Here is a 24,709-nt window from a genome sequence, read left to right as displayed (position 1 = left end):
GCATGCACCAGCCTCTTGCTAGGAAGATGGATGTGGAGGCAGGGGGCGCCAGCCCCTGCCCGGGAGGATTGCTGCAGTTTGCTTCCTGTGGGTGGCGGGGATGCAGGGGTGCCTGGACCAGCTTTGCGCCGAGGCTGGATGGGGTGGAGGCAGCGGGCGCCTGGACCAGCCTCTGCCCCGGGGATGTACGGAGCTGCCCCCCTGGGGATGGGAGAGAGACAGGCGGTCCATGGACCAGCCCCCGCCCCGGGGATGCATGGAGCTGCCCCCCTGGGGATGGGAGAGAGACAGGCGGTCCATGGAGCGGCCTCTGTCCGGGGTGCTGGGTGGAGGCGGCCGGTCTCTGGACCAGCCTCTGCCCCCGGGGTGCATGGAGCTGCCTCCTTGGGGATGGGATGGACAGGGAGGGGTGGATCCCTGGACCAGCCTGTGCCCCGAGGCGGGATGAAGCTGCCTCCCTGGGGATGGGAGAGAGGCAGGCGGTCCCTGGCCCGGCCTCTGCCCCGGAGGCGGGGTGTTGTGGAGTCGCCTCCATTGAGGGAAACGATGCTCTAGCAGCATCACGAAGACGGCGGGGGAGGGGCTGATGGAGAAGAGGGGGGGGGGGACACACCTGCTCATTCTGCACTCTTAGGTGTATTTATTCTGATACTTGTCGTTATTGGGGCGTGGTGGCCAGTTACCCCCAGGCGATATAGAACAACTAGGCCTGGCCTGGGTTGGGGTGTTATGCAGAGCAACCGATTCGACGTCGGACATCTCAGTGGGGTCATCCCCGGTTGCGGAGTTCTTTATACAGCCTCCAACTCGCTGCCCTGCTATCGTTTTTATGCTAATGAAAATGTATTTCAAGCTGGCGTGTTATTGTAACACCTATTCCTTTAACAGTGCTTCGAAGCTCCAGACCTTGTCTGTAAGCGCTATATAAGTAGCGGGCGGGCGGGTGACTCAGTGGCAGTGGGTCCTCGCCTGTGGTGGGAGTAGCGGATGCACTTCTTTTCGAAGCTGTTAGCAAACTGTGCATTGTGTGGATCATTTTATTAGCGCTTTGCTGAATTAAGAGCAGACGCGCGTTATTTTTACTAGGGAATTTTTGTTTCTCTTTTCTTAGCCTCACTAACCTCCCTGCACTTCAAAGTTTATGACAGGACACTAACCTGCTTTATTCTTTCAGGGAGCTCCGGCTGTGTACCGATCGTCCCGGCGGGATCACAGCGGCCGTGGGCGCCATCTTGGGGTGGGCTGGTCAGGCGAGTGACTTCATCGCCACACCCCCCGAGATCCGGCCCTATTTAAACGCGCCCTATGTGTCAGCGCAGCGGACGAGCGCAGCGGGCACGACGAAGGCGCGCCGGAGTTGCGCCTGAGTTAAACCCACCTGCGCCCGTCCGCGGCCGACCGGGGCACGGGGCATGTCATTCTGCTCAAATCATCACCTATACATCCTTCCAACTGCGCAGCCTTCATGGCTTGTGGCCTTTGCCCGCCTCCACGCGCTCACGCCTATCCAACCTCGACCTGCTCCCTCCCATGCCGCCTCCCCGTTCTCTTGCTCCCCCTATCATCTCCGACTCCCCAAGGGAGGAAGTTAGCCCAGCTCCACCAAGGACTCTCTCGGCCTATTATCTTAACACCAGGTCGGCAGTGGCTCATTCACACGAACTGTCGGTGCTGCTGGACCTTTATGCACCTGATCTCCTTTTTTTAACGGAGACTTGGTTCAGTGACGACTCTCTTCCTGCTTTACTGGCCACTCTCCCTGCTCCGTACTATGCACTACGTGCAGATCGCCCTGCTGGCAGGACTGGGGGTGGCGTTGCCGTCATTACCCGGTCCGATCTTCCGTTCCAACTTCTATCTTTGCCAGATATTGCCACTACCGAGTACCTTGCAATTCGAACAACATCCATTAACTACTCCCCCTCTTACTTGTGTTCTTATTTACCGCCCTCCCCAGTCACCCCTACTGTTCCTTCCTGATTTTCAGGATGTGTTGGCTACACTTACGGTCAATAATTCTTCCATTCTAGTACTGGGAGACTTTAATTTTTGGCCTTCAGATTCGGCGGAATGCCCATCTTCAAGAGAGTTTTCAGACACACTTCACTCCCTCAATTTTGTGTCACTAGTACATTCCCCCACTCACGTTAAAGGACACATCCTGGATCAGATTTGGTCTCTGAACTGTCCAGTAGACTCCCTGTCCATTTCGCCCTGCACCTGGTCAGATCACCATTTGATCTCGTTTACCCTCCCCATTAACTCTACTACCAGGCCTCCGCTCCCCAAGAATGTTTGGGCCCGCTCATGGAGCCGAGTGAACCTGGACAATCTATCCTCCCTGTTAGTTGCTTCCTGTCCTAGCCTACACGGCCTATCTACCTTCTCCCAGGCCAACGCCATCAAACACTGGCTTTCCTCGGGATGTGACCCTATGGCCACTGAAGCGAGTGTCTTCTCGGCGGGAGAAGGATGCCAACTTATGGTTCAACGAGGATCTTAAGACCACCAAGCTAGCGGTACGCCGAGCTGAGCGTGCCTGGAGGAGGAACTATTGCCTTGTTCTTAGATCTGACTACACCACTCTTTTGTCTCAATATAAGAAGGCTATTTTGGCCGCAAAAACGGCCTATTTCTCTTCGAAGATTCTCGCAGCTGAAAACCAGCCGAGGGAGATCTTCTCGATTGTACATAATTTGGCATTCTCTGATAGAACATCTCTTAAGCCCTCCCCTTCCCAGGATCTTTGTCATTCTTTAAATAACTTTTTTCTAGATAAGATCATCATCATCAAAGCCAACATTCCCCCACCTTCCCCGGCTTTTGTTGACCCTCAGTGCCCTCCATCCAAGAGACAGCTTGACGCTTTCCCTCTTCTTACTAAGGAATCCCTGCTCTCTATAATTCCCCTTGTTAAATCCGGTTCCCCGCTGGACACTTGCCCCGCTCACATTCTTCGTCACATCTATTGTTTGTCCTGACCCCCCCCCCCTCCATTTCCTCAATAGCTCTCTTTCCCAGGGGGTTGTAACCAATTTACTGAAAACAGCTGTTATTGTTCCCATCTTAAAAAAGCCTGGCGCGGACCCTTTGGTCCCTGCCAATTATCGCCCCATCTCTCTCCTGCCATTCTTGGCTAAAGTGCTGGAGCGCCATGTCACCAGGTCCCTAAGCACTTTTGTGGAGGAGTATGGGGTCTTGGCTCCCCGCCAGGCTGGCTTCCGCCCCACACATTCCACTGAGTCCGTAGTACTCTCGGTCCTTGACAACCTCAGGGAGGGTATGGATACCAATCAAGCCCAGGCTTTGGTCCTCCTCGATCTCTCAGCCGCCTTTGACACGGTCGACCACACCATCTTGCTTTCCCGTGTCAGGGCGGCGGGGATCGGGGGCACCGCCCTGGTGTGGTTATCCTCCTTCCTGAGGGACCGCACCCAGGCTGTTCGCCTGGGTGGTTTTTCTGCGGACTTCCGGAAAGTTCAGTGCGGGGTCCCCCAAGGTTCCTCCCTCTCACCTCTCTTGTTTAACCTCTACATTGCCCCTCTTATTTTTTCCTTGCAGCAAATGGAGGTCAACGTATACAATTATGCGGATGACCTCCAACTTGTTTTCAATCTGTCTTCTTCCTCTGCTTCCATTTCTAATTTTCAGTCCATTATGATCTTTATCCGGGACTGGATGAACTACAACCACCTGAAACTTAACCCAGATAAGACCGAGCTGGTTTTGACAGGTGGTTGCTCCAGTCCCTGGTCCACACTGTTTTGGCCCCCCTCCTTAGGTTCTCCCCGGTCCCTTCTGCCTCTGTTAAAACCCTGGGCATTAAACTCAACTCCCAGCTTACCCTTCACTCCCAGGTTAGCTCTGTGGTGTCCTCTTCCTTTTTGTCCCTACGCACCATCCGTAAGGTATCCCGATTTTTTTCCTTCGATGCCTTGAAATTGATCATCTTGGCGATGGTAATTTCCCACCTGGATTCCTGCAACGCCTTATACGCAGGTATACCTGCATATAGTTTAAGGCGTTTGCAATTGATCCAGAACCAGGCGGCACGGTTGGTGTTTAATCTCCCTAAATTCCATCACGTAACACCCCTCCTCAAATACCTGCACTGGCTCCCTGTCCGCGAACGCGTCCAGTTCAAGCTTGCTTCTATCATCTTTCAAGCTCGGCTGGGCGCGGCCCCGGCTTTTATCTCATCGTAGCTCGTTCCCTATGTTCCAACCAGGGAGCTACGCTCATCCACACAATCCTTATTGTCAGTTCCCCGCTTTAGGAGGAAAAAATGGGGAGGATCGAAGTTTGCGACCCTTGCCCCGGTTCTGTGGAATTCCTTGCCTTTGGAGCTCAGATCTATAACGGTCTACCCCCAGTTTCGAAAAAAACTCAAAGCTTACTTATTTGCTAAAATCTTTTAAATAATTTTTTAGCTGCCTCTGTTCCCTTTTCTCCTTTCTTATCCCCGCGGCTCCCGTACTAGGGACCTGCCTGCTGCAGCGCCATGAAACCGCTGGTGAAAGTGCGCTATATAAATATTTTAAACTCAAACTCAAGTACAATGTTAACTTAATTAACTCGCTCTATTCTTTCTTAGCGACAGACTTCTCAGGAATGCCAGTATGTTTACAAAGATGTATGGCTGGATTAAGTTGCCCTTCAATGTTAACATTATTGCCTCTGGGTCCGAATCTCCTTGTAAATGTAAATGTACAGGAATTTATATAGCGCAAATCACCAAGCGGTTTCTAAGCGCTTGCTTAGGGAACCCGTCCTGGTATTCCCCTGTGAGATAACCCCGGCAGGGTATCCGCAAGGTGAAAGCCAGGCATCCCGCCGCGAGGGGCCGTTGTGGAGATTAAGCAAGCTATTGCCTAGAGTCGCAGAGTGTGAACCCGTGAATCGAGTAGGCACCGAAGCGAGAATTGTCGAGTCCATGAACATTTTAGGAGTCAAGACCCCGCCGAGCCGGGAATTGTACCCTGGTCCCGGGCTGACCTCTGCTTCCAGGTCTGCCTCCTCTAACCAGTGAGCCACACTTCTCCTTGAAGTCATTACAATTGTACACAATAATTCACAAACAAATGATTACTGCCCTGTGGGTAGAACAAAGGACTCCTCATAGACCGAAGACTCGTGATTTTGTGCGAGAAAAATGTTTTTATTTTAGTAAATACTGCACTTCAATAACATTTATTGCCGAAATGAAATAATTTATCTCTGAAGCTTCCACTTCTCTGTTCCTCAATGTGGGTAGATGTTCACTCCTCTCCTTGCAGTCACCAGTTCCAAACTGAGGCCCTCTGTAGTCAAAAGGCGAGCATGAAACAGCCCCGACAAGAACGTTATTCCCTTAAAGGGGACACATTGTCTCTTGGACTGGCCACTTACCAGGCGTCTCAACTTTTCTGGACTTTGTTATAAAATGCATCAAAGCAAAAGTTCGTCTTGATCATGCGGGTGCAACATCACTTCCTGCAGATGGAAGGCATTGATTCCAGTTCAGGAGTCTTATTTAATCGAGCAATGACTTCTGGGAGCTGTAGTCCTAGATGAGGTGAATTGAACCAAATGCATTCACCAATAGGAAAATCATTAAAAATAAAAGCCCCGGATCGAAACAATTTCGCTCCAGTGTCACGAGTTCTGCTCAGGCCTGGTTGACCTTCACACGGTGTTATCTTTTGTTAAGGGGTCACCTTCTCTGTGGGGCACCAAGCCAAGCAAGACAAACCGACCCTCTTACCTCCGTGGTGTAGTAAATGATAGTGTAATTGGGATTCAGCGGCCCACCCCTGGGCCTAGGCGCTGGTACCCATGACAGAGAAGCGCCTACCTCCCCCTTCCATGGAATCAAGGCACACTCGGGTCTGTGTGCACAGGCTCATTCAGAGACCGGGAAAACTCCATTTGTAGTATTTTTTGTTTGTTTTTTGGTAAATAGTTTTTATTGATGTAATAATAAAAGTACCATAGTTACAATTGAACATAAGATGAAACAATAAAATAATATAGTGTATGAGATCAAATTGAGCTACAACTTTCTTATCGCTCAATTTGTAGTTTTAATGATTACAAGATAAGGTTGGGATAATGTCACAATCTGGAGTCTGTGTTCCTGTGTACGGATCTTTTCTAGCTAGTTGCTTGTCTTGAGGCTGCCCAGCCGCTGTCTCATCCCACTGTTTCTAGAATTGTTTACTCCGTGGTACAGAGGCAAAGTGACCGGAGGGGGAGTCGGTGGACCCAAGTCTCAGCCGTCGGCCCTCCTCAGCCCCTATCCAATGTCAGCTGGGGCCATTATCACAGTAAGCGCCCCGGGGTGCAGCAGGAGTTTGAACCTGCCTCCTGGGGCCCTGTGGTATTATAGGAGGGGCCGCAGACGCTTTTGTGACCTCTTCTTGTGTTAACGTGGTCTTAGGGAGGGGTCTTTGTTTGCATGGGGGTGTGGCCTCGTGCAAATAAGGAAACACTTCACCTGTACACAATATTACAGACGCAGGTGTAGTGTTAGAGCATCCGCACGTGCCAACTGAGCACCATTTGGAGGTGGCACTCGGTCGGTGCACGCCACTCGCCGTAGGCGACTCCTCGATCCGGGAAAGGGTTTCCCAGGGATCTGTTGGCCTTTCCCAGCAGGCAGGTGCAGTCACTCACTTCAGCCCCTGCCGCGTTCTCTGCCCCTTTCACAAGGGCAGGTTGCAACTGCACAGTTATAGGACAGTGCATGAGTGAAAGGCGGTCTGTCTGTCCTTAATGCAAGGGCAAGATTGTGGCTGCACCCAGGACAAAGCATTTACTGTATAAGGTACACAATGTCAGTCAGCGCAGAAAGGTAAAGCAGGGCTGTGGCGTAGATAGGTGTAGCATCCTGCTACAATAAACACAGACACTTATTGCCATATAACTTGGAGCTTTATTTTAGTACATCCAACCTGTCTCCTGTCCCTACTCTAACTGCCTCTTCCTCGTGAGTTCCCTCCTCTTCCTGTCCACCCCCTAAGCTCCACCCACAACCACTAGCCTGCTAACTTCACTACATCTCCCCCCTTTGTAACAAAACAAGCAACATACTGACTGTCTAGTCGATTTCTTCAATAAGTCTTTTGGGTGGACGTATGTCACGACGAGGTCGTGGTGACCTCATTCCCAGATTGGTATCACTCCTTGTTTCATTGATTGGACTAGTGTTCTCACGACTGACTGAAGGTGGTTCTTCCGAACCGGGAGTGTCCATTTCACTCATTGAGATATCAGTGGCATCGTGTGGCAATTTCTTGAAATGCGAGATATTTCTCGTGATTCGTCTCTGTTCTGATTCAGCAGTCACCATAGTTCCTTTCTTTTTCGTAACCAGTAACGGTTCGTCCTTGAATAGGCAGTCGGTCTTTTTCTGTTGTTCTTGCTTGGCAAGCACCCGATCTCCTTCATGTAACAAGAGTGATCTCGCTCTTCTCCTGTGATCTGCATATGACTTCATTTTGTCTTTTCGGCGCTGGTCTGTCTTCATCATTTCTTGATGATCTCGAGTGGGTGACAATGATGGTCGTAATGCCCCTTCCCACGTTGGGATGCGATTCCTCATAGGACGCCCCAGCATGAGTGTTGCCGGGCATTTTCCTGTGGTAGCGTGAGGAGTTGTTCGGTAAGCTCTGAGGACCTCGTTGAGGGCGACTTGTAGATCTTTCCCTTCCGCTGTCGCATGTTGAAAAGTCTTTTTGAGCGTGGCCATGAATCTTTCAATTGTTCCATTGGCCTGTGGCCAGAGGGGTGTAATTTTATGATGATGGAAATCCAGGTGTTTCGCAAATGCTGCAAAGTCATTTCCATTAAATGGAGGTCCGTTGTCTGTCTTAACCGTGGAGGGAAAGCCCCAGGCCGCAAAGACTTCGTCTAATACCTTGAGGGTGCTGACGGCATTTGTAGATGACACAAAACGTGCAATGGGGTACCTAGAGTGTTCATCGATGATGGCCAGCACATACTTGCCCGATGCCAAGGGTCCATAGAAATCAATGGCAATTTCTTGCCACACACCAGGTGGTAGAGGGGTCATGTTTAGGGGTGCTGGAGGATCACTTTTGCTCGTGAGCTGACAAAGATGACAGTCCTTCAAGGTAGCTTCAACCATTTGGTCGAGATACGGAAACCACACTCGTTCTCTCAATGCTCGCTTGGTTGACACAATACCCCTATGTCCTTCATGGGCAAGGGCAACTACTCCTTGTCTCAGTTGAGTGGGAATCACGATTCTCTGGTCTCGCAGTATTATGCCATCCGTGGTGGCTGACAGCTCACTGCACACATGCCGGAAGGCTTGCATTTCTTGTTTAAGGACCGGATCAGTCTCTGCATCCTGAGAATCATGCCTCCATCTGTTATGTCGAATCCTGCGCAGGACCTTCTGCAGGATGATGTCTTGTGCTGTGCTTTCTCTGATGGTGTCCATTGGGATAGCGGGAGGAAGAGCCTGATCGGTCACAAAGTGTATGTACTCTTCCGCAATGGACGATTTAGAGACTGAAGATGTGGCCGGGTGTCTGGACATATAGTCAGCTGGGTTTTCTGACTTCCCTGGCTTGTGGATGATGGTGAATGTGTACTCCTGTAGTCGCAAACCCCACCTTTCGATTCTTGGGGGCATCTTGGATCGTGGGTTTCCGTAAATGGTAACAAGAGCCTGGTGATCCGTAATCAAAGGGAAATGTTTTCCATATATGAAGACATGAAAATGTTCACATGCCCACACTACGGCAAGACTTTCTTTTTCTGGCTGCGAGTATGCCCGCTCCGGGTCAGTCAAGCTACGACTCGCATATGCAATTATCCGACGTGGGTCTGAGTCATTGTCATACTGTGCCAAGATTGCACCAAGACCAACGGGGCTGGCATCCACAGTAATTTCCGTTTTTCTCTTTGGGTTGAAATAGGATAAGTGATCCGCAGATGCTACCGCCTTCTTGATTTCCTTGAAGGATTTTTCACATTGGGGAGTCCACTCAAACGGCTGGCCTTGTTTGGTCAACAGGCGAAGGGGATGGCTGATTGTTGCGTAGTCCCTGATATAGCGAGCACAGTAACTGGCCGTGCCGAGGAACGACCTGAGCTCACTGACGTCTTGGGGGCTCTTGGTGTTGTTCAGAGTCCCAATCTTGTCGGGGTCAGGTTTCATGCCATCGCCTGAGAAGATATGACCAAAGAATTTTAGTGTGTCCTGATGGAATTCGCATTTCTCTTTGTTGAGGGTCAGGTTTGCTTCTAGTAGTGCGTGGCAAACACGATTGAGTGCGATATCATGTTCTTGCAGATCTGAGCCATAGACAAGGATGTCGTCGCTGTAGTTGAAGGCATTGGGAATATTCTGAATGACCTGTCGAATGGCTTCCTGGAATATTTCAGCTGCAGAGGAAACCCCAAAGCTTAGTCTCTTGTATCTGAACAACCCCAGGTGGGTTGCAAATGTGGTGATATATCTCGACTTTGCCTCCAATTCTAACTGGTGGTACCCCTTGTTTAAGTCCAACTTGGAAAATATTTTCGCTCCATTCAGGGCCGAAATCATATCACTCAAGTGCGGCCCCGGGTGTCGCTCCCTTTCAATTGCAGTGTTGGGCAGGCGCATATCTACACAGAGTCTGACTTTGTTGGCCGTGCCCTTTTTGGGAACAATAACTACTGGGGACACCCATGGTGTTGGACCCTCGGTGCGCTCGATGATGTCAGCAGCTAGCAAGTCCTGGAGTTCTTCTTCTACAGCGGTTTGGAGGTGAAATGGTACCCGTCGAGGGTCACATCTTGATTTCCGCTGACCTTGAAAAGGATTTCCACTAGATAAAGGCGTTCAGCTGTCGGGAGGCTCAGTAGACAGTCCGCTTCCGGGCCCTTAATGGCGTGGATTACTGCTGGGATGGTTGTGTCCTCATGTTGGAGGGTCGTTGAAAACTTCCCGAGGCAGGGGAGTGGCTTCTTAGCCATCCATGTAAAGACTCTGACTGGTGCAAAGGTCAGTGGAGGACGTGGCTTCATTCTTTCATATTCGGTGACTGGAATATAGTTCAGAGATGCACCGGAGTCTAGTACAAATTGCGTGTCATGATTGCCAACTTTGATATCCAGTCTGGGATATGTCTTGAGCGGGTCTTGATCTACAGCTAAGTTCAGATATTCAATGGTGTAAGTTGAGTCTCTGGATGGCGGTCTCGATTCCTGGGATGGTGATCTCCGTTCCCACCTGGACCGACGTGACTCTCGGCTGGAGTGTGATGACCCAGAAGACTGTTCAGCTTGGTCTTGGACAGCTCGGGCATGATGCCTTCGAGTACCAGATCGGGACGTTCTCGGGGTACCTCTTCGTGAGTCGGGCTGAGCTGTCTTTGTGGCACCACTTCTTCTCTCCTTGTTGTATTCCCCACACATCGCTTCAAAGTGATTAGTTCGACCACACTTCCGACATCTTTGGCCCATGGCAGGACAGCTGTCTACATGGGGGTAATCGTACCCACAACGGAAACACTTCCTCACGTTCTCTGATCTCCTTTCCTTCTTCCACGGTTCTCGCCGCTGATGTCCTGATTGCTCTCGACGTGATGACGGACGTGATCTCCAGTGTTTGTCACTCGAGCGTCTTCGACTTTCATTCTTGGCGTGCACGCGTCGCACTTGTTCGCGACTTCCTTTGTGTCCCGTTTTGATGTCTGCTGCATATTCTTCTGCTTGATCAAATATTCGTGTCATCTCCTCTATATCATCAAGGCTATGTTCCTTTCTCAATAGTCGTCTCCTCAATTGGTCGGAGTGACATCCATCAATTATTTGTGACTTAATTGCGGCATCTGTCGAGAAATTGTCAAATGCACAATGCTTAGCTAGTCTTCTCAGTCGCATCATAAAAGCACTCATTGGTTCCTCTTTCCCTTGACGAGCCAAGTGAAATGTATGGCGTTCATAGTCAACATTCTTTTTGTGAAGGAATCTCTTGTTTAATGCGTCACGCACTTTGTCATAGGTGTCCGCCTCAGCGTCAGGAAGGTCTTTGATTATTTTGGCTATCTCCCGCCCCGCCAAGTTACGCAGGGCAATCAACTTCTTTTTATCCTCAGTCACTTCTGATCCTTCGATATAATCCTCGAATTCTTCGAACCATTCTTGCCATTTGGGACCCATGGTTCCCCCAGTGGTCACTTTTAGGGGTTCAGGCGCTCGCAGGTGCGACCCACCTGGAACCTTAGGCTTGGCATCTGCCGGTGGCGGCTGATTTCTATCGACATCGGACATCTTTGCAGTGTTTGTTTGTGTCTTTGTCACACTCACTTGGTTTCACCAATGCTTGTCTCTTTACCAATGTTTGTCTGTTTTCGGGAACCAATGCTTGTTTCTTTGCCAATGTTTGCTTATTCCTGAGTACCAATGCTTGTTTATTTGCCAATGCTTGTTTCTTTCATCAATGCCTGACTTCAAAATGGCCGCCGTGTAACAGTCAAGGGGTTTGTCTTGAAACTTGCCTGACTTAAAGATGGCCGCCGCATCAACAGGCACGCAAGGCACACGAGGTTCTCTCTCTTCACTTCAGGACTCACCGACAGTTGCTCCCAGGGTCAGCATACTCCTGATTTGGCTCTCTCTGGTCAAGGCTGCAGTCAGGTGAGGTTGGGGTGGGCTCCCGCCTTACTTTGCAGAGTCCTTCGGCAGCGGCGTGCCAAAACCCACGCATCCGGCGTGAGGTTTTCCGACGCCGGGCACAAATTCACCGCGCTCAGCAGCACTTGACAGTGGACCTTCACGGGGGCAGTCCACACCAGGAGGTACTCTCTTTCGGCCACAGCAGTCCTCAGGTGAGCTTGGGGTGGGCTCCCAGCTCACTGTCACAGTTCCCGCTCTCACTTACGCCGACCGCATGCCAAACCTCACGCATCGGGCGTGAGGTTTTACTTTCACCGGTATTTAAGCTCCGGTTTGGCGCGTTTAGCCGCACTTGGCTGCAAGGTTATCGGGGCAGCGTCCTCTCCTCCAGGACACCTCTTCACTCGCCGTGTGGCACGGGACAGGGTCGGAGTGGGCTCCCGACTCGTGTCTCTTCACGGTTGCTGGGTCACAGTCACTTGCTCTCGGCCACAAACACCAGGCCTTAGCTTTACTCGGCAGCGGAGCTCTTCCCTCGACGCTGCAGGAGACAGGGTGCCTTTCTGTGATCCTGTGGGCTGCGGTCAGTGCAATCCCACCCTCGTCGCCAGTTGTAGCATCCTGCCACAATAAACACAGACACTTATTGCCATATAACTTGGAGCTTTATTTTAGTACATCCAACCTGTCTCCTGTCCCTACTCTAACTGCCTCTTCCTCGTGAGTTCCCTCCTCTTCCTGTCCACCCCCTAAGCTCCACCCACAACCACTAGCCTGCTAACTTCACTACAATAGGCAGCGCCCACTGTACATAATAAAACTGAATCAGACCTCACACTCTGAGGCTTTGACGTCATACACAAACACTGTCAAAGATCTCACGGACTGGAACTCTGTCAACTTAGATCTTTCCGGTCAATCCAAGATTACCTTCATGCCGCCTGCCTCCAGTTATGCATTCCTACTTCTTTAAAAGCTTGTGTCACATTGAAGTACTTATTATATAGAACAAGTTAACAATACGTCTTACACTTACAAGGAAGTAGAGTTAACAGTGCAGTCTCTGTGGAGAGAAAATAGGTGGATCAACCATTCAGCTTTAAAGAGGTGGAAGCTGTTTATTTCTGCCGAATGGCTCTTAACCAATAGTAGATCTGCTAAAAATTCGGAAACTGTGGTGCCAGAACAGTTGCAGAACTTTACTAGTATAACGAAAGATTATTTGTGCCCACCAAACTTGATTCAGAGCAGTCTTAGGATTAAAACTATTCTGGTCACAAGATATGATGGCCGAGGCTCCCAGCTCCCTCAGTGATAGGATGACCAAGGCTCCCAGCTCCCTCAGTGATAGGATGACCCAGGCTCCCAGCTCCCACAGTGGCAGGATGACCAAGGCTCCCAGCTCCCTCAGTGATAGGATGACCCAGGCTCCCAGCTCCCTCAGTGATAGGATGACCCAGGCTCCCAGCTCCCTCAGTAACCGGATGGCCCAGGCTCCCAGCTCCCTCAGTAACCGGATGGCCCAGGCTCCCAGCTCCCTCAGTGATAGGATGACCCAGGCTCCCAGCTCCCTCAGTGATAGGATGGCCCAGGCTCCCAGCTCCCTCAGTGACAGGATGGCCCAGGCTCCCAGCTCCCTCAGTGACAGGATGACCCAGGCTCCCAGCTCCCTCAGTGATAGGATGAACCAGGCTCCCAGCTCCCTCAGTGACAGGATGACCCAGGCTCCCAGCTCCCTCCGTGATAGGATGACCCAGGCTCCCAGCTCCCTCAGTGACAGGATGACCCAGGCTCCCAGCTCCCTCAGTGACAGGATGACCCAGACTCCCAGCTCCCTCAGTGGCAGGATGGCCCAGGCTCCCAGCTCCCTCAGTGATAGGATGACCCAGGCTCCCAGCTCCCTCAGTGACAGGATGACTCAGGCTCCCAGCTCCCTCAGTGACAGGATGACCCAGGCTCCCAGCTCCCTCAGTGATAGGATGACCCAGGCTCCCAGCTCCCTCAGTGGCAGGATTGCTAGAGATCGCGGGTCACCCGACCAATAATTTCGCCACTTCCGGCTTCGGGCCCACATATTTCAAATCACCATATACATTGATCGGATGACGTCACAATCTTCTACCAATAATTGTGAGTTCCTTTTCTATTTTCTAGTGTACCCGACTTACCATCCACTGTTACGGGTACTTATGACCACAATGGATCAGGGAGCTAGCTGTAAAAGGAAAGGCAGCGAAATACAAACCCAACATGTGAACCTGTGATTTATCTCATGAAATGACCACGGACAACTGAAAGTTTAAAAGATTTATCTCAGATTTAAACTCTTTCGAACATAGACTCCACTACGAGGAGACAGTCTAAAATCAAATTTGCAAAGAGTACATAGCTGCATAGAAGAACTATAAGGGCAATCATTTATGTTTAAAATGCTAATGCGACAGGAAAACAAAACTAAGAAAACTATTGGGCTAAATTTCAAAGATACTTTAGTAAAATTTATTAGAGACCATAACAAGAAGTTGCAAACTGCAATAGCGAAAATGATTTCTAAAAGGTAGGGAAACATAGGAACACGCTATGAAAATAAATGCAAATAGTTTTATGAGATGCAATGGTTTGCGGAAAGCATGGAAAACTTATCATATGCAAAGGTATGCCTTTATTGAAGCAAAGACAGAAAAATAGAAAGGTGCAGTTTCAGAGTTTTTCGGCAAGATATTTACCTAGACTGGTGTGGAAACCAACCCTGGCCACGGGTCAGTTAAGGACAGGAAACCCTCAAGGAAGGATACCCCTCAATGGACAGCAGGTGCAGAATGGACACACAGGACAGTAAACCCTCAGATTAGGATCAGGACAGGACCACCAGGACACGACCAGCACCCGCAGTTTGGAAGCAACGCCTGCGCTCCACCCTCTCTGCAGCTATCGATCAGAACCCCGATTGGGTCAGCGAACTCCCAGCAAAGTGCTCCGCCAGCACTTTTAAGGTTTAGTAAAACCTTAGTCTATGGTCAAATTCGGACAGAGTGCTCCGCAGCGCTCTGTATCTTCAAATCACCTATTGAGTGCGTTGGGTCAGTGACAAGTCAGCTATTCAGACAAGTCGGACAATTTCCCTAGGTGAACCCAGGGTAGATATACTGTTTTGGGACAGGGTACCACCCCCCAAATGTTGCAAAGTGTCAGAATCCCCAATTTGGATTGGTCCTAAGGTAGGATTTGGTTAACACACCAATCAGAACAGACTATTGTAAGACCTATTTTACATCCTAAGGTGCCGCCTAGCAAGATTGGGGTTCCCATGAGAAAGTCGCATACCATACAATAGAGAAAATGTCTTTGTATCGTTTTGAGGACAGTCAACTCCATCCTGCTGGGTCAGAGGTGGCGTTCGCATGAGCCTCTTTACGGTGACTGCCAGCTGGCTGAGTTCCACTGTCCAAGGTTGTTTCTTGCCTCGCATCATGGGCATGCGCGGAAGGGACCTTCAAGATGGCTCGCAACCCATTTGGACCCCCATTTCCCGTGATACATGAAAAGTAAGCGAAAACAAATTAGCACATAGAAATAAATGAATGTATTACATGTCATGATTTCATACTTTAGTTTCAGCATTATAAAAATATACTATGCATTAATGGTGAGTGTAACGAACAAGTTCACAAGAGCAGCAGCACACAGCTTCACCACGTTATCAGAAGCACAGCCATCTTATTGCTATTACGCATGCGCACCCTTTCCCTCTCAAACTCTGACTGCGTCATATCACATGACTATGACCCACGCATGCGCAAAAAACAGAAATGCAAGCAGCGGCCATTTTAGACACAATTATTATTTATATCAGTAAAACACATAGGCAAGCTTCGCTACCATACATGTATATCCAAAAACAAAGAGATTAGTAAAACGTACATTTGTTATGAGGTTATGACAGATTCGAGGTTCATGAGTCGAGCAAGTCGCGATGCGAAATCTTGCTCTATCAGGATGACCCAGGCTCTCCCAGCTCCCTCAGTGGCAGGATGGCCCAGGCTCCCAGCTCCCTCAGTGATAGGATGACCCAGGCTCCCAGCTCCCTCAGTGATAGGATGACCCAGGCTCCCAGCTCCCTCAGTGATAGGATGACCCAGGCTCCTAGCTCCCTCAGTGATAGGATGGCCCAGGCTCCCAGCTCCCTCAGTGACAGGATGACCCAGGCTCCCAGCTCCCTCAGTGGCAGGATGGCCCAGGCTCCCAGCTCCCTCAGTGATAGGATGACCCAGGCTCCCAGCTCCCTCAGTGATAGGATGACCCAGGCTCCCAGCTCCCTCAGTGGCAGGATGGCCCAGGCTTCCAGCTCCCTCAGTGATAGGATGACCCAGGCTCCCTCAGTGATAGGATGACCCAGGCTCCCAGCTCCCTCAGTGATAGGATGACCCAGGCTCCCAGCTCCCTCAGTGACAGGATGGCCCAGGCTCCCAGCTCCCTCAGTGACAGGATGACCCAGGCTCCCAGCTCCCTCAGTGATAGGATGACCCAGGCTCCCAGCTCCCTCAGTGATAGGATGACCCAGGCTCCCAGCTCCCTCAGTGGCAGGATGACCCAGGCTCCCAGCTCCCTCAGTGATAGGATGACCCAGGCTCCCAGCTCCCTCAGTGATAGGATGACCCAGGCTCCCACCTCCCTCAGTGATAGGATGACCCAGGCTCCCAGCTCCCTCAGTGATAGGATGACCCAGGCTCCCAGCTACCTCAGTGATAATCAATCGATAAATCACAGCATTTATAAAGCGCACTACTCACCCGGTGGGTCTCAAGGCGCTAGGGGAGGGGAGGTCCGCTACTGCTCGAACAGCCAGGTCTTGAGCTGTTTCCTGAAGGCGAGGTGGTCCTGGGTCAGGCGGAGGTGGTTCGGGAGGGAGTTCCAGGTCTTGGCGGCCAGGTAGGAGAAGGACCTTCCTCCTGTGGTGGCTCTTCGGATGCGGGGGACGGCGGTGAGGGCGTGGCCGGTCGATCGAAGTTGGCGTGTGGGAGCGTAGAAGTTGAGGCGGTTGTTGAGGTATCCCGGGCCTTGGTTGTGTAGGGCCTTGTGTGCGTGGGTGAGGAGACGGAAGGTGATTCTCTTGTTGACCGGGAGCCAGTGCAGATCTTTCAGGTGTCCGGAGATGTGGCTGCGCCGGGGGATGTCCAGGATGAGTCGTGCTGAGGCGTTCTGGATCCGCTGGAGTGTCTTCTGGAGTTTGGCGGTGGTTCCGGCGTAGAGGGAGTTGCCGTAGTCCAGGCGGCTGGTGACGAGGGCCTGGGTGACCGTCTTCCTGGTCTCGGTGGGGATCCACCGGAAGATCTTACGTAGCATGCGCAGGATGTTGAAGCATGACGAGGAGACGGCGTTGACTTGTCTGGTCATGGAGAGGGAGGAGTCCAGGATGAAGCCCAGGTTGCGTGCGTGCTCTGTTGGTTTGGGTGCGCTGCCCAGGGCGGGGGACCACCAGGAGTCGTCCCAGGCGGAGGGTGAGGATCCCAGGATGAGAACTTCCGTCTTGTCTGAGTTCAGTTTCAGGCGGCTGGTCGTCATCCACTCGGCTACGTCTTTCATCCCTTCGTGTAGGTTGGCTCTGGCGGGGTCGTTGGTGAGGGAAGAGGATCAGCTGGGTGTCGTCGGCGTAGGAGATGCTGTTGAGGTTGTGTTGGCGTGCGATGGCTGCGAGGGGGCTCATGTAGATGACCCAGGCTCCCAGGATGACCCAGGCTCCCAGCTCCCTCAGTGACAGGATGACCCAGGCTCCCAGCTCCCTCAGTGATAGGATGACCCAGGCTCCCAGCTCCCTCAGTGATAGGATGACCCAGGCTCCCAGCTCCCTCAGTGACAGGATGGCCCAGGCTCCCAGCTCCCTCAGTGACAGGATGACCCAGGCTCGCAGCTCCCTCAGTGGCAGGATTGCCCAGGCTCCCAGCTCCCTCAGTGATAGGATGACCCAGGCTCCCAGCTCCCTCAGTGGCAGGATGGCCCAGGCTCCCAGCTCCCTCAGTGGCAGGATGGCCCAGGCTCCCAGCTCCCTCAGTGATAGGATGACCCAGGCTCCCAGCTCCCTCAGTGATAGGATGACCCAGGCTCCCAGCTCCCTCAGTGACAGGATGGCCCAGGCTCCCAGCTCCCTCTGTGACAGGATGACCCAGGCTCCCAGCTCCCTCAGTGATAGGATGACCCAGGCTCCCAGCGATAGGATGACCCAGGCTCCCAGCTCCCTCAGTGACAGGATGACCCAGGCTCCCAGCTCCCTCAGTAGCAGGATGGCCCAGGCTCCCAGCTCCCTCAGTGGCAGGATGGCCCAGGCTCCCAGCTCCCTCAGTGGCAGGATGGCCCAGGCTCCCAGCTCCCTCAGTGGCAGGATGGCCCAGGCTCCCAGCTCCCTCAGTGGCAGGATGACCCAGGCTCCCAGCTCCCTCAGTGATAGGATGACCCAGGCTCCCAGCTCCCTCAGTGATAGGATGACCCAGGCTCCCAGCGATAGGATGACCCAGGCTCCCAGCTCCCTCAGTGACAGGATGACCCAGGCTCCCAGCTCCCTCAGTAGCAGGATGGCCCAGGCTCCCAGCTCCCTCAGTGATAGGATGACCCAGGCTCCCAGCTCCCTCAGTGGCAGGATGGCCCAGGCTCCCAGCTCTTTCAGTGACAGGATGACCCAGGCTCCCAGCTCCCTCAGTGATAGGATGACGCAGGCTCCCAGCTCCCTCAGTGATAGGATGACCCCGGCTCCCAGCTCCCTTAGTGATAGGATGACCCAGGCTCCCAGCTCCCTCAGTGATAGGATGACCCAGGCTCCCAGCTCCCTCAGTGATAGGATGACCCCGGCTCCCAGCTCCCTTAGTGATAGGATGACCCAGGCTCCGAGCTCCCTCAGTGACAGGATGACCCAGGCTCCCATCTCCCTCAGTGATAGGATGACCCAGGCTCCCAGCTCCCTCAGTGATAGGATGACCCCGGATCCCAGCTCCCTTAGTGATAGGATGACCCAGGCTCCCAGCTCCCTTAGTGATAGGATGACCCAGGCTCCCAGCTCTCTCAGTGATAGGATGACCCAGGCTCCCAGCTCCCTCAGTGATAGGATGACCCAGGCTCCCAGCTCCCTCAGTGATAGTATGACCCAGGCTCCCAGCTCCCTCAGTAACAGGATGACCCAGGCTCCCAGCTCTCTCAGTGACAGGATGACCCAGGCTCCCAGCTCCCTCAGTGACAGGATGACCCAGGCTCCTAGCTCCCTCAGTGGCAGGATGACCCAGGCTGATGATGGCTCCTTCAGTGACAGGATGACCCAGGCTGATGATGGCTCCCTCAGTGACAAGATGACCCAGGCTGATGATGGCTCCCTCAGTGACAGGATGACCCAGGCTCCCAGCTCCCTCAGTGATAGGATGACCCAGGCTCTCAGCTCCCTCAGTGATGGGATGACCCCGGCCCGAGCTCCCTCAGTGATAGGATGACCCAGGCTCCCAGCTCCCTTAGGGATAGGATGACCCAGGCTCCCAGCTCCCTTAGTGATAGGATGACCCGTGCTCCCAGCTCTCTCAGTGATAGGATGACCCAGGCTCCTAGCTCCCTCAGTGATGGGATGACCCAGGCTCCCAGCTCCCTCAGTGACAGGATGACCCAGGCTCCCAGCTCCCTCAGTGACAGGATGGCCCAGGCTCCCAGCTCCCTCAGTGACCAGATGACCCAGGCTCCCAGCTCCCTCAGTGATAGGATGACCCAGGCTCCCAGCTCCCTCAGTAACAGGATGACCCAGGCTCCCAACTCCCTCAGTAACAGGATGGCCCAGGCTCCCAGCTCCCTCAGTGACCAGATGACCCAGGCTCCCAGCTCCCTCCGTGATAGGATGACCCAGGCTCCCAGCTCCCTCAGTAACAGGATGACCCAGGCTCCCAGCTCTCTCAGTGACAGGATGACCCAGGCTCCCAGCTCCCTCAGTGACAGGATGACCCAGGCTCCCAGCTCCCTCAGTGACAGGATGACCCAGGCTCCTAGCTCCCTCAGTGGCAGGATGACCCAGGCTGATGATGACTCCCTCAGTGACAGGATGACCCAGGCTGATGATGGCTCCCTCAGTGGCAGGATGACCCAGGCTCCTAGCTCACTCAGTGACAGGATGACCCAGGCTCCCAGCTCCCTCAGTGACAGGATGACCCAGGCTCCCAGCTCCCTCAGTGAACGGATGGCCTAGGCTCCCAGCTCCCTCAGTGACAGGATGACCCAGGCTCCCAGCTCCCTCAGTGGCAGGATGGCCCAGGCTCCCAGCTCCCTCAGTGGCAGGATGGCCCAGGCTCCCAGCTCCCTCAGTGGCAGGATGGCCCAGGCTCCCAGCTCCCTCAGTGACAGGATGACCCAGGCTCCCAGCTTCCTCAGTAGCAGGATGACCCAGGCTCCCAGCTCCCACAGTGGCAGGATGGCCCAGGCTCCCAGCTCCCTCAGTGGCAGGATGGCCCAGGCTCCCAGCTCCCTCAGTGGCAGGATGGCCCAGGCTCCCAGCTCCCTCAGTGGCAGGATGGCCCAGGCTCCCAGCTCCCTCAGTGGCAGGATGGCCCAGGCTCCCAGCTCCCTCAGTGGCAGGATGGCCCAGGCTCCGAGCTCCCTCAGTGGCAGGATGGCCCAGGCTCCGAGCTCCCTCAGTGATAGGATGACCCAGGCTCCCAGCTCCCTCAGTGATAGGATGACCCAGGCTCCCAGCTCCCTCAGTGATAGGATGACCCAGGCTCCCAGCTCCCTCAGTAGCAGGATGACCCAGGCTCCCAGCTCCCTCAGTGATAGGATGACCCAGGCTCCTAGCTCCCTCAGTGATAGGATGACCCAGGCTCCCAGCTCCCTCAGTGATAGGATGACCCAGGCTCCCAGCTCCCTCAATGACAGGATGACCCAGGCTCCCAGCTCCCTCAGTGGCAGGATGACCCAGGCTCCCAGCTCCCTCAGTGGCAGGATGACCCAGGCTCCCAGCTCCCTCAGTAACAGGATGACCCAGGCTCCCAGCTCTCTCAGTGACAGGATGACCCAGGCTCCCAGCTCCCTCAGTGACAGGATGACCCAGGCTCCCAGCTCCCTCAGTGACAGGATGACCCAGGCTCCCAGCTCCCTCAGTGACAGGATGACCCAGGCTCCCAGCTCCCTCAGTGATAGGATGACCCAGGCTCCCAGCTCCCTCAGTGATAGGATGACCCAGGCTCCCAGCTCCCTCAGTGACAGGATGACCCAGGCTCCCAGCTCACTCAGTGATAGGATGACCCAGGCTCCCAGCTCCCTCAGTGATAGGATGGCCCAGGCTCCCAGCTCCCTCAGTGGCAGGATGACCCAGGCTCCCAGCTCCCTCAGTAGCAGGATGACCCAGGCTCCCAGCTCCCTCAGTGGCAGGATGACCCAGGCTCCCAGCTCCCTCAGTGATAGGATGACCCAGGCTGATGATGGCTCCCTCAGTGGCAGGATGACCCAGGCTCCTAGCCCCCTCAGTGATAGGATGACCCAGGCACCCAGCTCACTCAGTGACAGGATGACCCAGGCTCCCAGCTCCCTCAGTGGCAGGATGGCCCAGGCTCCCAGCTCCCTCAATGGCAGGATGGCCCAGGCTCCCAGCTCCCTCAGTGGCAGGATGGCCCAGGCTCCCAGCTCCCTCAGTGGCAGGATGACCCAGGCTCCCAGCTCCCTCAGTGGCAGGATGACCCAGGCTCCCAGCTTCCTCAGTAGCAGGATGGCACAGGCTCCCAGCTCCCTCAGTGATAGGATGACCCAGGCTCCCAGCTCCCTCAGTGATGGGATGACCCAGGCTCCCAGCTCCCTCAGTGACAGGATGACCCAGGCTCCCAGCTCCCTCAGTGACAGGATGACCTAGGCTCCCAGCTCCCTCAGTGACCGGATGAACCAGGCTCCCAGCTCTCTGTGATAGGATGACCCAGGCTCCCAGCTCTCTCAGTGACAGGATGACCCAGGCTCCCAGCTCCATCAGTGATAGGATGACCCAGGCTCCCAGCTCCCTCAGTGACAGGATGACCCAGGCTCCCAGCTTCCTCAGTAGCAGGATGACCCAGGCTCCCAGCTCCCGCAGTGACAGGATGACCCAGGCTCCCAGCTCCCGCAGTGAAGGATGACCCAGGCTCCCAGCTCCCTTAGTGATAGGATGACCCAGGCTCCCAGCTCCCTCAGTGATAGGATGACCCAGGCTCCCAGCTCCCTCAGTGACAGGATGGCCCAGGCTCCCAGCTCCCTCAGTGATAGGATGACCCAGGCTCCCAGCTCCCTCACTGATAGGATGACCCAGGCTCCCAGCTCCCTCAGTGGCAGGATGACCCAGGCTCCCAGCTCCCTCAGTGACAGGATGACCCAGGCTCCCAGCTCCCTCAGTGATAGGATGACCCAGGCTCCCAGCTCCCTCAGTGACAGGATGACCCAGGCTCCCAGCTCTCTCAGTGATAGGATGACCCAGGCTCCCAGCTCCCTCAGTGATAGGATGACCCAGGCTCCCAGCTCCCTCAGTGGCAGGATGACCCAGGCTCCCAGCTCCCACAGTGGCAGGATGACCCAGGCTCCCAGCTCCCTCAGTGACAGGATGACCCAGGCTCCCAGCTCCCTCAGTGACAGGATGACCCAGGCTCCCAGCTCCCTCAGTGACAGGATGACCCAGGCTCCCAGCTCCCTCAGTGATAGGATGACCCAGGCTCCCAGCTCCCTAAGTGATAGGATGACCCGGCTCCCAGCTCCCTCAGTGATAGGATGACCCAGGCTCCCAGCTCCCTCAGTGATAGGATGACCCAGGCTCCCAGTTCCCTCAGTGACAGGATGACCCAGGCTCCCAGTTCCCTCAGTGACAGGATGACCCAGGCTCCCAGCTCCCTCAGTGACAGGATGACCCAGGCTCCCAGCTCCCTCAGTGACAGGATGACCCAGGCTCCCAGCTCCCTCAGTGACAGGATGACCCAGGCTCCCAGCTCCATCAGTGATAGGATGACCCAGGCTCCCAGCTCCCTCAGTGACAGGATGACCCAGGCTCCCAGCTCCCTCAGTGACAGGATGACCCAGTCAGATGATGGCTCCCTCAGTGATATGATGGCCCAGGCTCCCAGCTCCCTCAGTGGCAGGATGACCCAGGCTCCCAGTTCCCTCAGTGACAGGATGACCCAGGCTCCCAGCTCCCTCAGTGACAGGATGACCCAGGCTCCCAGCTCCCTCAGTGACAGGATGACCCAGGCTCCCAGCTCCCTCAGTGACAGGATGACCCAGGCTCCCAGCTCCCTCAGTGACAGGATGACCCAGGCTCCCAGCTCCCTCAGTGACAGGATGACCCAGGCTCCCAGCTCCCTCAGTGATAGGATGACCCAGGCTCCCAGCTCCCTCAGTGACAGGATGACCCAGGCTCCCAGCTCCCTCAGTGACAGGATGACCCAGTCAGATGATGGCTCCCTCAGTGATATGATGGCCCAGGCTCCCAGCTCCCTCAGTGGCAGGATGACCCAGGCTCCCAGCTCCCTCAGTAACAGGATGACCCAGGCTCCCAGCTCCCTCAGTGACAGGATGACCCAGGCTCCCAGCTCCCTCAGTGGCAGGATGACCCAGGCTCCCAACTCCCTCAGTGATATGATGGCTCAGGCTGATGATGGCTCCCTCAGTGGCAGGATGACCCAGTCTCCCAGCTCTCTCAGTGATAGGATGACCCATGCTCCCAGCTCCCTAGGCTCCCAGCTCCCTCAGTGATAGGATGACCCAGGCTCCCAGCTCCCTCAGTGACAGGATGACCCAGTCAGATGATGGCTCCCTCAGTGATATGATGGCCCAGGCTCCCAGCTCCCTCAGTGGCAGGATGACCCAGGCTCCCAGTTCCCTCAGTGACAGGATGACCCAGGCTCCCAGCTCCCTCAGTGACAGGATGACCCAGGCTCCCAGCTCCCTCAGTGACAGGATGACCCAGGCTCCCAGCTCCCTCAGTGACAGGATGACCCAGGCTCCCAGCTCCCTCAGTGACAGGATGACCCAGGCTCCCAGCTCCATCAGTGATAGGATGACCCAGGCTCCCAGCTCCCTCAGTGACAGGATGACCCAGGCTCCCAGCTCCCTCAGTGACAGGATGACCCAGTCAGATGATGGCTCCCTCAGTGATATGATGGCCCAGGCTCCCAGCTCCCTCAGTGGCAGGATGACCCAGGCTCCCAGCTCCCTCAGTAACAGGATGACCCAGGCTCCCAGCTCCCTCAGTGACAGGATGACCCAGGCTCCCAGCTCCCTCAGTGGCAGGATGACCCAGGCTCCCAACTCCCTCAGTGATATGATGGCTCAGGCTGATGATGGCTCCCTCAGTGGCAGGATGACCCAGTCTCCCAGCTCTCTCAGTGATAGGATGACCCATGCTCCCAGCTCCCTAGGCTCCCAGCTCCCTCAGTGATAGGATGACCCAGGCTCCCAGCTCCCTCAGTGATAGGATGACCCAGGCTTCCAGCTCCCTCAGTGACAGGATGGCCCAGGCTCCCAGCTCCCTCAGTGACAGGATGGCCCAGGCTCCCAGCTCTCTCAGTGATAGGATGACCCAGGCTCCCAGCTCTCTCAGTGATAGGATTACCAAGGCTCCCAGCTCCCTCAGTGACAGGATGGCCCAGGCTCCCAGTTCCCTCAGTGACAGGATGGCCCAGGCTCCCAGTTCCCTCAGTGACAGGATGGCCCAGGCTCCCAGCTCCCTCAGTGACAGGATGGCCCAGGCTCCCAGCTCCCTCAGTGACAGGATGGCCCAGGCTCCCAGCTCTCTCTGTGATAGGATGACCCAGGCTCCCAGCTCTCTCAGTGATAGGATTACCAAGGCTCCCAGCTCCCTCAGTGATAGGATGACCCAGGCTCCCAGCTCCCTCAGTGACAGGATGGCCCAGCCTGATGACGGCTCCCTCAGTGACAGGATGGTCTTAACTGATGATGGCTTCCTCAGTGACTGGTTGGTCCAGGCTGATGATGGCTCCCTCAGTGACAGGATGACCCAGGCTCCCAGCTCCCTCAGTGACAGGATGACCCAGGCTCCCAGCTCCCTCAGTGACAGGATGACCCAGGCTCCCAGCTCCCTCAGTGATAGGATCACCCAGGCTCCCAGCTC

The 24,709-nt window shown here is 54.5% G+C and overlaps 1 protein-coding gene across 1 annotated transcript in view; it reads left to right on the top strand.

Annotated features, from left to right (window-relative positions):
• Window positions 1-24,709, top strand: part of LOC144817716 (uncharacterized) — a 79,397-nt gene that overhangs the window by 564 nt on the left and 54,124 nt on the right. The window lies entirely within an intron of this gene.

Source organism: Lissotriton helveticus, chromosome 2_1 (genome assembly GCF_964261635.1).
Source record: "Lissotriton helveticus chromosome 2_1, aLisHel1.1, whole genome shotgun sequence".
Lineage (NCBI taxonomy): Eukaryota > Metazoa > Chordata > Amphibia > Caudata > Salamandridae > Lissotriton > Lissotriton helveticus.
The sequence above is the reverse complement of the archived record's forward strand: the minus strand, read 5'-3'. Positions and strand labels throughout refer to the sequence as shown.